The 13493-nt window shown below is 44.0% G+C and overlaps 1 long non-coding RNA gene across 3 annotated transcripts in view; it reads left to right on the top strand.

Annotated features, from left to right (window-relative positions):
• Nucleotides 1–4364: 4364 nt before the first annotated feature.
• LOC120053340 overlaps nt 4365–13493 on the top strand; it is a 54547-nt gene continuing 45418 nt past the window's right edge. For 2 of the 3 annotated variants that reach the window (XR_005477495.1, XR_005477496.1), the window contains exon 1: nt 4365–4518. This is a non-coding gene — a long non-coding RNA (uncharacterized LOC120053340). Of the gene's footprint in view, nt 4523–13493 lie in introns of all 3 variants that reach the window. The other variant, XR_005477497.1, reaches the window with a different exon arrangement.

Here is a 13493-nt window from a genome sequence, read left to right as displayed (position 1 = left end):
CTTTTGAATGCTGGCGGTGCTTTCACTCTAGTGGTAGCATGAGACGGAATCTACAACCCACACAAGTGGCTCAAGTAGTGCAGTTCATCCAGGATGGCACATCAATGCGAGCTGTGGCAAAAAGGTTTGCTGTGTCTGTCAGCGTAGTGTCCAGAGCATGGAGGCGCTACCAGGAGACAGGCCAGTACATCAGGAGACGTGGAGGAGGCCGTAGGAGGGCAACAACCCAGCAGCAGGACCGCTACCTCCGCCTTTGTGCAAGGAGGTGCACTGCCAGAGCCCTGCAAAATGACCTCCAGCAGGCCACAAATGTGCATGTGTCTGCTCAAACGGTCAGAAACAGACTCCATGAGGGTGGTATGAGGGCCCGACGTCCACAGGTGGGGGTTGTGCTTACAGCCCAACACCGTGCAGGACGTTTGGCATTTGCCAGAGAACACCAAGATTGGCAAATTCGCCACTGGCGCCCTGTGCTCTTCACAGATGAAAGCAGGTTCACACTGAGCACATGAGCACATGTGACAGACGTGACAGAGTCTGGAGACGCCGTGGAGAACGTTCTGCTGCCTGCAACATCCTCCAGCATGACCGGTTTGGCGGTGGGTCAGTCATGGTGTGGGGTGGCATTTCTTTGTGGGGCCGCACAGCCCTCCATGTGCTCGCCAGAGGTAGCCTGACTGCCATTAGGTACCGAGATGAGATCCTCAGACCCCTTGTGAGACCATATGCTGACACCTGCACATTTGTGGCCTGCTGGAGGTCATTTTGCAGGGCTCTGGCAGTGCACCTCCTTGCACAAAGGCGGAGGTAGCGGTCCTGCTGCTGGGTTGTTGCCCTCCTACGGCCTCCTCCACGTCTCCTGATGTACTGGCCTGTCTCCTGGTAGCGCCTCCATACTCTGGACACTACGCTGACAGACACAGCAAACCTTCTTGCCACAGCTCGCATTGATGTGCCATCCTGGATGAGCTGCCCTACCTGAGCCACTTGTGTGGGTTGTAGACTCCGTCTCATGCTACTACTAGAGTGAAAGCACCGCCAGCATTCAAAAGTGACCAAAACATCAGCCAGGAAGCATAGGAACTGAGAAGTGGTCTGTGGTCACCACCTGCAGAATCACTCCTTTATTGGGGGTGTCTTGCTAATTGCCTATAATTTCCACCTTTTGTCTATTCCATTTGCACAACAGCATGTGAAATGTATTGTCAATCAGTGTTGCTTCCTAAGTGGACAGTTTGATTTCACAGAAGTGTGATTGACTTGGAGTTACATTGTGTTGTTTAATTGTTCCCTTTATTTTTTTGAGCAGTGTATATATATACACACACACATTTATACTCTGGACTCTGACATTGGCCGTCATTGTAAATAAGAATTTGTTCTTAACTGACTTGCCTAGTTAAATAAATCTTAAATTAAAAAATATATATAATAATTGCTCATCCTATTATTTCTATATTTCTTAATTCCAATCTTTTACTTTTAGATTTGTGTGTATTGCTATGTATTGTTAGATGTTACTGCACTGTTGGAGCTAGGAACACAAGCATTTCGATACACCCGCAATTACATCTGGTAAACATGTGTATGCGACCAATAAAATGTGATTTGATTTGAATGTCAAAGTGGGATTATGTTTTTCTACATTTTTAAGAAATGTATTTAAAAAAAATTAAAAACTTAAATGTCAGTAAGTATTCAACCCCTTCGTTATGGCAAACCTAAATAAGTTCAGGAGTAAGTTTGCTTAAACCCTTTGAGCATGGTGAAGTTATTAATGACACTTTGGATGGAGTATCAACACACTGGTGAATTCGAAACAGTTACAGAGTTGAATGGCTGTGATAGGAGAAAACTTGAGGATGGATCAACAACATTGTTGTTACTCTACAATACTAACCTAATTGAAGGAGTGAAAAAATGTGGCAAAGCAATTCACTTTTTGTCTTGAATACAAAGTGTTATGTTTGAGGCAAATCCAATACAACACATTACTGAATACCACTCTCCATATTTTCAAGCATACTTCTTTTTTTTTAAACCTAGGAAAGTCAGTTAAGAAGAAATTCTTATTTACAATGATGGCCTACCCTGGCCAAACCCTAACCTGTACAACACTGGGCCAATTGTGCGCAGCCTTACGGGACTCCCAATCACGGCCGGTTGTGATACAGCCAGGAATCGAACCAAGGTCTGTAGTGAAGCCTCTATCACTGTGATGCAGTGCCTTAGACCGCTGCGCCACTCGGGAGCACTGGTGGCTGCATCATGTTATGGGTATATTGTAATCATTAAGTACTGGGGAGTTTTTCAGGATAAAAAATAAACTGAATGGAGTTAAGCACAGGAACAATTCTAGAGGAAAACCTGGTCCAGTCTGCGTTCCACCAGACACTAGGAGATGAATTCACCTTTCAGCAGGACAATAACCTAAAATACAAGGCCAAATCCACACTGGAGTGCCTTACCAAGAAGACAGTTAATGTTCCTATGTGGCCGAGTTACAGTTTTGACTTAATTAAATCTACTTGAAAATCTATGGCAAGACCTGAAAATAGTTGTCTAGCAATGATCAATAACCAATTAGACAGTTGAATCCATTTTGAATTCAAGGCTGTAACACAACAACATGTGTAATAAGTCAAAGGGTGTGAATACTTTCTGAAGGCACTGTATACGTGAATATACTGTATATTCTGATGATCTGTTTACAATGGAGCTATAACCTGTGTCTATTCTGACATGTATGGAAGTTAATCCATAAAGTATCTATGCAATACAAGAGCCATAACCCTTCAGTACACCCCCATGCCGTAACATAGTAAGCATACAAACAATTCAGCCTCTTGTAAACAAACGTATTCCCCTGTAACCTATAGTTTAAACAATATTGCATAAAATCTAAACAGTAGCAATTTTTGTAGGCAATAACAGTGTTGAACATCATAAGGGTAAATCGCCTATAGTAATATTCGCATATATCAAATTACCTATTAATTAACTTCTGTAAAAATTATACAATTTTGTAGGCATATTTCAATCTACAGTGAGGTCCCGAAATTATTAACGCCTTTGATAAAGATGACCAATATTGACTGTATAAAATAAATAATTAAAATACAAAGCTATATTGTATGCTCAAAGAATGGTGGAAATTATATTATTTCATACTAATAACATTGCTCAGAGAAAGAGATTTTATTTAACAAGTAATACTTTTTTTTGTCAAAAAGGTAGGCGTAAAAATTATTGACACCCCTAAAGATTTGTATAAATAAAGTAGTCAAAAGTTTCGTATTTGGTCCCATATTCCTAGCATTAATTATTGCATCAAGCTTGTGACTGTACAAACTTGTTGGATGCATTTGCAGTTCATTTTTGGTTGCGTTTCAGATTATTTTGTGCCCAATAGATATTAATGGTAAATAATGTATTGTGTCATTTTGGAGTCATTTTTTTATTGTAAATAAGAATAGAATGTTTCTAAGGACTTCTACATTAATCAGGATTACGGATAGGCCTAAATCTTGAGTGAATCGCTAATAATGTTGAGGGTCAAAGATCATACCCCCAAGACATGCTAACCTCCCCTGTTGTTGGTAATGGTGAGAGGTTAGCATGTCTTAGGGGTATGAACTTTTTCACTCTGTAACTTTCTCACTCACTATTATTAGCAATTCACTCAAGATATAGGCCTTTCATTATTCACGATTAATTCTGGATTATCCATAATCATGGTAGCATCCACATTAACGTGGAAGTATTTCGAAACATATTAGTATAATAAAATAATTCTGACCCCTACCTTTTTGAGAAAAACAAATAGTATTTATTTGAGCAATTGTATTAGTATAAAAAAATATAATTTCCCATTTTTTTTGGAGCATACAATATAGCTCAGAATTTGAATAATTTATTTTATACAGTCATTATTGCTAATCTTTATCAATTTTGTCAATAAGTTTTATAACACTGTCTTGAGTATAGCTTTCTCTAGACCTCTTTCTTTAAATGATGAGCATTATACTTTGTTTACTATACTTGCATTTGTTATTAGACTTGTATTTGTTATTATTGACCACAAAATCAAAATGACTTCACCAATTTGTTACTGTTCGTTTTTGCTGGAAATTGTGGACACCGCTCACCACACACACATTCTTTCACACAGATCACCCTCGCTTAGGAGGCGCCTCTCTCCGTCCGTTCCCGTGCTAGTCCAATGGAACAAAGACCAGCCTTATCAATGTATGCTTTCCTACGAGCCAATGGCGCGACTCCTCATAGCTCACATGACAGATTCCTCTCGCGTCTCTCCACACAGCGCTCAATCGCGGGATTCTAGCGTCACTGAAGAACCGAGTCCGGCGCGGCAGGACGTCAACGACAGCGCAACAATTATTAGATATGAAGACAAGTTTTCAAAGGACCAGACACATTTTCGAATGGACTGACTGTTGGCAGCGGAAATTCTTGAGCCGTGCGATACTATGAATCGTCTTCAGACACTAAAATATAGTACGTAAGTGTTTTTTTTTTTTTTTTACTTCACTCAGATTTATTTTTGATGATGCGCGCCTATCAATGGTGACTCATTGCATGTCTTGTTTAAAAAAGTTGAGCCATTTCTGTTTTTTGCTCTTCACACCTTGCACCCCACGCCCTGTGTTTGCACGTTGAGAGAACAATTTTGTCATTTCTAAAATACATGTATTTTATTTATAAAATGGTACCATTCATCCGTATACTTTGAGGTTCACACCTATAGGCGTGCCCTACCTCCCCCGTGGTTTTTGTTATAAACAATCGGTAAAAGGTAGCCTAAGTGCTCTGTTTTTGACAGGATATATGTTAGGGCATGACAGCCTAAATAAAGGCCCGCCAAACACGCTGACCCTAAAAGTCCGTACAGGGCTGTCCAACCGGTCGACATGGCTGAGTGAGGGCAATTAACCCAAGTTTCCAACAAGAGGACATGGAGCACCTGAGGCGCAAAGATCAGCAACAGGGATGGGAGAAAGGGTGGATCATTCTCCAATTTCATTTTCCATTTCCATGCCAAAATATTCTGATACGAACGACCCTTAAATGTTGAGATCTTTAAGCTCAGTTATAAGAAGACTGAAGTCAGCAGTATTGGCTAGCCTACAAGCGTGTTCTCTCTGTCTCACTACCAAACGTGGCTTTGCTTGAGAGGGATCACATTCCAATCAATTTGACAAGACACGCTATATGAGGTTATGTCGTTCTATTAACCCTGTGATTGATTTCAACACAGAAGGGAGAAAGAAAAAAAATATATATATTTTGAGTCTCAATAAAAAATGCTCTGAAATCGAGAAATGAAGGATCTCAGAAAAGAACAGGAAATGAGATGTTTTGAAAGGCTTCAGATGGTTTTTAACTAGATCTATAAAATGTGTTTGTCCCGTTCTCTGGGGAAAAGAAAGGGGTGAATGAGAGAAAAACAATCCAACACAGAAAGTCACTCCAGTGGAAGATGCCTAATCAAATGTTTATAACCCCATTGGTTCCCTCCCTGCGTGCAGCTGGTAGGCTCCTTCTTCTTTGTCTGGTTCCTCTGTTATGTACACCTCACCCAACTGCCGCCAACTGCCGCCCGAGACACCTGAAAGATAGTGTTCCAGTCAGTCTGGAGAACAGCCAGTTGTTTTATATGTTTCTCCCCCCCTACTGCTGCCTGTGTTTGCCTGTCTGTTTGCCTGCCTGTCTGTTTGCCTGCCTGCCTGCCTGTCTGCCTCCATCCACAATGCTATGCTTGCGGGTGGCCAGTTCCGCTGCCGCTGTATATGGCAGGGGATGGAGACACACACACACACACACACACACACACACACACACACACACACACACACACACACACACACACACACACACACACACACACACACACACACACACACACACACACACACACACACACACACAGAAAGAGAGAGGAGTAAGGAAACATGAAAGACAACACTGTTACTGTTGAGAACATGTGTGTGTATATGTGTTTTCTACCGTACTATTTTTAGCAAGGCTGTGAAACATAGTTAAACAATACCTAGGGGTTTTAATGCAAACACAGTTGAGGGCTTATTCACACACAGAATGGCAGATTTTTTAAAAGCTGGACTTTTCTTTTTTACTGACTTGGATCATTAGCCTGCACATTCTGTCTCATTCTACGGCATAAATGCATTATTTACCTTTGCACCTTGTGCTCTTGCATGCGTAAATGGATAATTGTGTTTTAATTGGAACCTGCCCCTTGTTTCACTACTACATTGGTGGTTATGCTCAGGCCTTTGAAGACGGTGTCATTTTCTAAACCTTTGGCCACACTCACTGCTATGAGTGAATGTCTATCACCTGGGGCTGAACGCGAGGGCATAGAGGTCTCTAATGAGTAAACACAAGGCGGACTTACCAGGCTCTCATTAGGACTTGCGAGTTAATGAAAACCCTTCAATGGAAAAATTGTCTTTGGATGAAAGGAGCTTTTGTGAAGCCGAAAATATGGACTTTTTCCCCCACAACTTCAATTTAGCCTGCTTTAATCTCATAACGACAAGCCTTTATCTGTTATAGGAGAAAAACAAAAATCCCTCTCGTGGTCACAAGTCTTTCTTCTTGGGTTGCCTTAGAATGCCTTCGTTGATCTGTCGTCTGAGGAATGCTGAATGATAGGCTAGCTTTATGGAAAATGATTGGTTTGAATGGTCTGTGTGTGACACTCACAAAATGGCTGATTTGAGTGGCCTGTGTGTGACACTCACAAAATGGCTGATTTGAGTGGTCTGTGTGTGACACTCACAAAATGGCTGATTTGAGTGGTCTGTGTATGACACTCACAAAGTGCTCATTCTACAATCAGGTGGAATAAAAAACATAGACCTACAGCATTCCACATCATGGGATTTTTTCCCTAACATTTCTGGGTGACCACTGTGTATTATATGTTAGAAACAAGATACAAATCTTACTTTGATCAAATTAAGACTTATATAATTGATTTTACTTTCTGGCAACCAAGCTTTTAAATTCCATATTCAAACCTTCAAACCTTTTGCATATGTTTTAGGAGTATGTATAATGTACAGGAAATGGATCTCTCTATTGAAAGAATAATCCCCTAGCCTACAAAGTAAGGAACATGTGTGATGGGCTATGGAAAATATGAGGGCAGCTGGAAATGAAAGCAATCTGTTTTTCTCAGGGCTACTTTGAGTGTCATGGCATTAAGGACACTCCTAGATCTGTCCTCGGCTGAGGCATTAAGGACACTCCTAGATCTGGCCCCGGCTGAGGCATTAAGGACACTCCTAGATCTGGCCTCCGCTAAATCCCAAATAGAACCCTAGTGGTCACCAACCTTTTCTAAGTCAAGATCTGGGCTACCCAGACTATTTGCATTGCCCCCCCCCCCCCCCCCCTCTTTTTTACACTGCTGCTACTCTCTGTTTATTATCTATGCATAGTCACTTTAACTCTACCTACATGTACATATTACCTCGATTAACCGGTACCCCCGCACATTGACTCTTTACTGGTACCCCCTGTATATATCCTCCACATTCACCCTGTACCGGTACCCCCTGTATATAGCCTCCACATTGACTCTGTACCGGTACCCCCTGTATATAGCCTCCACATTGACTCTGTACCGGTATCCCCTGTATATAGCCTCCACATTGACTGTACCGGTACCCCCTGTATATAGCCTCCACATTGACTCTGTACCGGTACCCCCTGTATATAGCATATTGACCACATTGACTCTGTACCGGTACACCCTGTATATAGCATATTGACCACATTGACTCTGTACCGGTACCCCCTGTATATAGCCTCCACATTGACTCTGTACCGGTACACCCTGTATATAGCCTCCACATTGACTCTGTACCGGTACCCCCTGTATATAGCCTCCACATTGACTCTGTACCGGTACACCCTGTATATAGCCTCCACATTGACTCTGTACCGGTACCCCCTGTATATAGCCTCCACATTGACTCTGTACCGGTACACCCTGTATATAGCCTCCACATTGACTCTGTACCGGTACACCCTGTATATAGCCTCCACATTGACTCTGTACCGGTACACCCTGTATATAGCATCGCTACTGTTATTTTACTGCTGCTCTTTAATTATTTGTAACTTTTATTTTCCATTTTTTACTTATCTATTTTTTACTTAACCATTATTTTTCTTAAAACTGCATTGTTGGTTAAGGGCTTGTAAGTAAGTATTTCACTGTAAGGTAAATAAATACCTGTTGTATTCAGCGCATGTGACAAATAAAACATTTGATTTGATCACTTTCTGAGTCAAAAGCCAGGCTCTACCTCTCCAAATCTTTGTTTTTTAAGATCATTGATTTGCTCTATAAGATAGGGCAACAGATAGCCTAGCGGTTAGCATTGGGCCAGTAACCAAAAGGTCGTTTGAATCCCCGAGCCGACTAAATTTAAAAAAAAATACATCTGTCGATCTGCCCTTGAGCAAGACACTTAACCCTAATTGTTCCCGGGTCGCTGTTGATAACGGCTGATCCCTGGCCGTGACCCCACTCTCCAAGGGGGAGTTGAGATGTGCAAAAAAAATAACATTTCTGTTTTACAACACACTGTACAGGTTACACACTATGCATCTCATATTTGCCCTATTAGTTTAGATGTTCAGTATATTTGAATTATCTTGGTTGAATTTAGCTAAATTGTAATGAGTAGGGATTTTTATTCGTTTCCTTTGGAAATTGATGTTGCACTGGATTTTGTGTCGCACCTTACCTTTTCATTCCGCATTCATCTTAACACAAAACCACATTGCATTAGGGGTAGGTCGTAAAATAGTAGTAATGTTTGCTTATGCGAATCACTGTTTGCCAAAGGTTATTGAGAATTATACAGAAATAAATTGTTATCTTTATTGCATGATAATATAACACCCATGCTGCTAAGGTCATTGGACAATCACAAAGCAACCATTTAGGATTTTTGATGTCAGATTTACATATGAAAGACCGATGTCACGGTCAGGAATGTAATAATAAAACAATAATTAGCTGGGTGCTTATATTTGTCCTAATTCACAAATGTACAAGTGTGCTTTATATTTATGTGTGAATTGGAAACCATTTTTTTGTTGCATATCCCAACTCCCCCTGAGACCTTCTCGGAGACCTGGGGTACCGATGTGCTCTTTCCTGGAAAAGTCTGCGGCCATGAAGAGGTTAATTGTTTTAGAAAATGGGCTACGGTGAGGATAATTGAGCTGCCGGTTGTTGCGTGTGTTATGGACTACTGCGCTTCTCCAAAAGAAAGAGAAGAAGGAGAGGGGGAGCGGGAGAGGGGGAAAAAAGGCCCATATTGTGCGACGCCGCCGCAGGGATTGTCTGGCCTTCTCAGGAGAGCGAGCAAGTCCCATTTTAGCCCCGTGAGGAGACCCTAACCTTGCATGCTCCTCACTGCTCCAGGTGCAAGCCCTCTCTCCGCCTGAGCTCACACACACTGGAGAACCTGGGGGAAACGCTGTGTGAACACACAGATCCTTTTCACATGTCTTTTCTCCTCTTTGTATCATTGTACTGGCTCGGGGTGAGGGTTCTAAACAGGAAGGTCATTGTACTGGCTCGGGGTGAGGGTTCTAAACAGGAAGGTCATTGTACTGGCTCGGGGTGAGGGTTCTAAACAGGAAGGTCATTGTACTGGCTCGGGGTGAGGGTTCTAAACAGGAAGGTCTTAGTGTCATTGTACTGGCTCGGGGTGAGGGTTCTAAACAGGAAGGTCTTAGTGTTATTGTATTGGCTCGGGGTGAGGGTTCTAAGCAGGAAGGTCTTTGTCATTGTATTGGCTCGGGGTGAGGGTTCTAAGCAGGAAGGTCATTGTATTGGCTTGGGGTGAGGGTTCTAAGCAGGAAGGTATTTTGTATTGGCTCGGATTGAGGGTTCTAAACAGGAAGGTCTGTGTAGCATTGTATTGGCTCGGGGTGAAGGTTCTAAGCAGGAAGGTCATTGTATTGGCTCGAGGTGAGGGTTCTAAACAGGAAGGTCTTTGTCATTGTATTGGCTCGGGGTGAGGGTTCTAAGCAGGAAGGTCATTGTATTGGCTTGGGGTGGGGGTTCTAAGCAGGAAGGCCTTTTGTATTGGCTCGGGTTGAGGGTTCTAAACAGGAAGGTCTGTGTGGCATTGTATTGGCTCGGGGTGAGGGTTCTAAGCAGGAAGGTCATTGTATTGGCTCGGGGTGAGGGTTCTAAGCAGGAAGGTATTTGTGTCATTGTATTGGCTCGAGGTGAGGGTTCTGAACAGGAAGGTCTTAGTGTCATTGTATTGGCTCGGGGTGAGGGTTCTAAGCAGGAAGGTCATTGTATTGGCTCGGGGTGAGGGTTCTAAGCAGGAAGGTCTTAGTGTCATTGTATTGGCTTGGGGCGAGGGTTCTAAACAGGAAGGTCTTAGTGTCATTGTATTGGCTTGGGGTGAGGGTTCTAAACAGGAAGGTCTTAGTGTCATTGTATTGGCTCGGGGTGAGGGTTCTAAGCAGGAAGGTCTTAGTGTCATTGTATTGGCTTGGGGCGAGGGTTCTAAACAGGAAGGTCTTAGTGTTATTGTATTGGCTCGGGGTGAGGGTTCTAAACAGGAAGGGGGTGGTGATTTCTCCCGCATTCTCTTCTTTCAGTGGGTTGCCTAAACACCGCCCCATAGGCCCCTATATTCAAATAATGAAGGAAAACTCAGATGGTATGACATGGTGTAATAATCACAAGATCCTAAAATCAGAGGCTTGTCATAATTATTACACCATTTGATAATGCCAGAGCAAATGAGCCCCTGGCCGTAGTTGTAACGAGTACGCTGAGAGTCAGGAAGCAAGTTCAGGGAGTGAATATATTTAATAAATAAATGAACAAAACAAGAAATACAAACAGCGCACCAACATCAAATCAATGTTTATTTGTCACGTGCGCCAAATACAGCAGGTGTAGAGACCTTACAGTGAAACGCCGAATACAGCAGGTGTAGAGACCTTACAGTGAAATGCTTACTTACAGGCTCTAACCAATAGTGCAAAAAAGGTATTCGGTGAACAATAGGTAAGTAAAGAAGACAGTGAAAACAGTAGCGAGGCTACATACAGACACCGGTTAGTAAGGCTGATTGAGGTGGTATGTACATGTAGATATGGTTAAAGTGACTATGCATATATGATGAACAGAGAGTAGCAGTAGTGTAGCGACATGAAACGGCAACAATGACGACTGGGGAAGAAACCAAAGGGAGTGACATATAAAGGGCAGGTAATCAAGGAGGTGATGGAGTCCAGGTCAGTGTCATTATGCGCGTTAACGCTGGTAACAGGTGTGCTCCCTAACGAGCAGCCTGGTGACCTAGAGGCCGGAGAGGGAGCACACGTGACAATAGTTAAGGTTTTCTGATGCTATTAAGGCGCTTTCTTTAAAATAAAAAAACTCTGATGGACTGAAACATCTAGAGTACATGGCCCAGTGGTTAAGTGCTGTTAGGTTAATGAACTAAATTACATCTGTTCTCCTGCCATCTGGATGGAGCGGCTAGACAGATGCTCTGCCCTATTTCATATAGATTTGGGAGTTGACAAGGAGGAATGTATCATTTCTACACAGACTGATCTCCATGAGAAATCAATCAGACTTTTGGCCTCATTAAGGGGAAGTGTTTTGATAAATGAACTGTATAAACTAACCGTCTTGCGGTTGTCGTTCTATTGCGGTCACAAAAATGTGCAGAGATTGCACCATTGTTGTTGGGATTGAACTGGCCGGTTGACGGCATGTTGTTGGGATTGAACTGGCCGGTCGACGGCATGTTGCTGGGATTGAACTGGCCGGTCGACGGTATGTTGCTGGGATTGAACTGGCCGGTCGACGGCATGTTGCTGGGAATGAACTGGCCGGTCGACGGTATGTTGCTGGGATTGAACTGGCCGGTCGACGGCATGTTGCTGGGATTGAACTGGCCGGTCGACGGCATGTTGCTGGGATTGAACTGGCCGGTCGACGGCATGTTGCTGGGATTGAACTGGCCGGTCGACGGTATGTTGCTGGGATTGAACTGGCCGGTCGACGGCATGTTGCTGGGATTGAACTGGCCGGTCGACGGTATGTTGCTGGGATTGAACTGGCCGGTCGACGGCATGTTGCTGGGATTGAACTGGCCGGTCGACGGCATGTTGTTGGGATTGAACTGGCCGGTCGACGGCATGTTGTTGGGATTGAACTGGCCGGTCGACGGCATGTTGCTGGGAATGAACTGGCCGGTCGACGGCATGTTGCTGGGATTGAACTGGCCGGTCGACGGCATGTTGCTGGGAATGAACTGGCCGGTCGACGGCATGTTGCTGGGATTGAACTGGCCGGTCGACGGCATGTTGCTGGGATTGAACTGGCCGGTCGACGGCATGTTGCTGGGATTGAACTGGCCGGTCGACGGCATGTTGCTGGGATTGAACTGGCCGGTCGACGGCATGTTGCTGGGATTGAACTGGCCGGTCGACGGAATGTTGCTGGGATTGAACTGGCCGGTCGACGGCATGTTGTTGGGATTGAACTGGCCGGTTGACGGCATGTTGCTGGGATTGAACTGGCCGGTCGACGGCATGTGCCATTGATCTTGGTGAAGGCAGCACTTACAGCAAAACCTTTCCAAAAGGAGGGGTCTGCTTATCCTTGAGCTATCTGAAACGGAACCGGTCAATGACATTTATCACAGAGAGAGAAAGGATTAGCGTCCGGTCCACTCATGTGTCCTCCCTCATCTTGGAGCTCATGTTACAAACGGATAATTCACGCCATTCCCAGTGTGTGGAAAGATGAGGTGAAGCCTGGCGGTGGTCAGTAAGGGGAGAGTGGAGCAGAGGGCTGTTGGCATGGCCAGTATTACTCCCCTTTTGCTGGAATCCGATTACGCAGCAGAGGCCTTGGGGCAGCACTATCTGACAGATATCCTTCCGACCGGCACAGAGTATTAGAAGATTGGATCTTGGAGACTGGCAAACCAAATGCTGATAGGCCTACAGAATAAAGCCCCACTGGGTGCATCCCGTCTCTGGTTAGATATTCCCTCTCCCTTCTCCCGTCTCTGGTTAGATCTCCCTTCTCCCGTCTCTGGTTAGATCTCCCTTCTCCCGTCTCTGGTTAGATATCCCCTCTCCCTTCTCCTGTCTCTGGTTAGATATTCCCTCTCCCTTCTCCCGTCTCTGGTTAGATCTCCCCTCTCCCGTCTCTGGTTAGATCTCCCTTCTCCCGTCTCTGGTTAGATATTCCCTCGCCCTTCTCCCGTCTCTGGTTAGATATTCCCTCTCCCTTCTCCCGTCTCTGGTTAGATATTCCCTCTCCCTTCTCCCGTCTCTGGTTAGATATTCCCTCTCCCGTCTCTGGTTAGATATTCCCTCTCCCTTCTCCCGTCTCTGGTTAGATATTCCCTCTCCCTTCTCCCGTCTCTGGT

Source organism: Salvelinus namaycush, chromosome 9, assembly GCF_016432855.1.
Source record: "Salvelinus namaycush isolate Seneca chromosome 9, SaNama_1.0, whole genome shotgun sequence".
In the NCBI taxonomy this organism is placed as follows: domain Eukaryota; kingdom Metazoa; phylum Chordata; class Actinopteri; order Salmoniformes; family Salmonidae; genus Salvelinus; species Salvelinus namaycush.
Note: the sequence above shows the minus strand (reverse complement) of the source record. Positions and strands in the feature narration are given on the sequence as shown.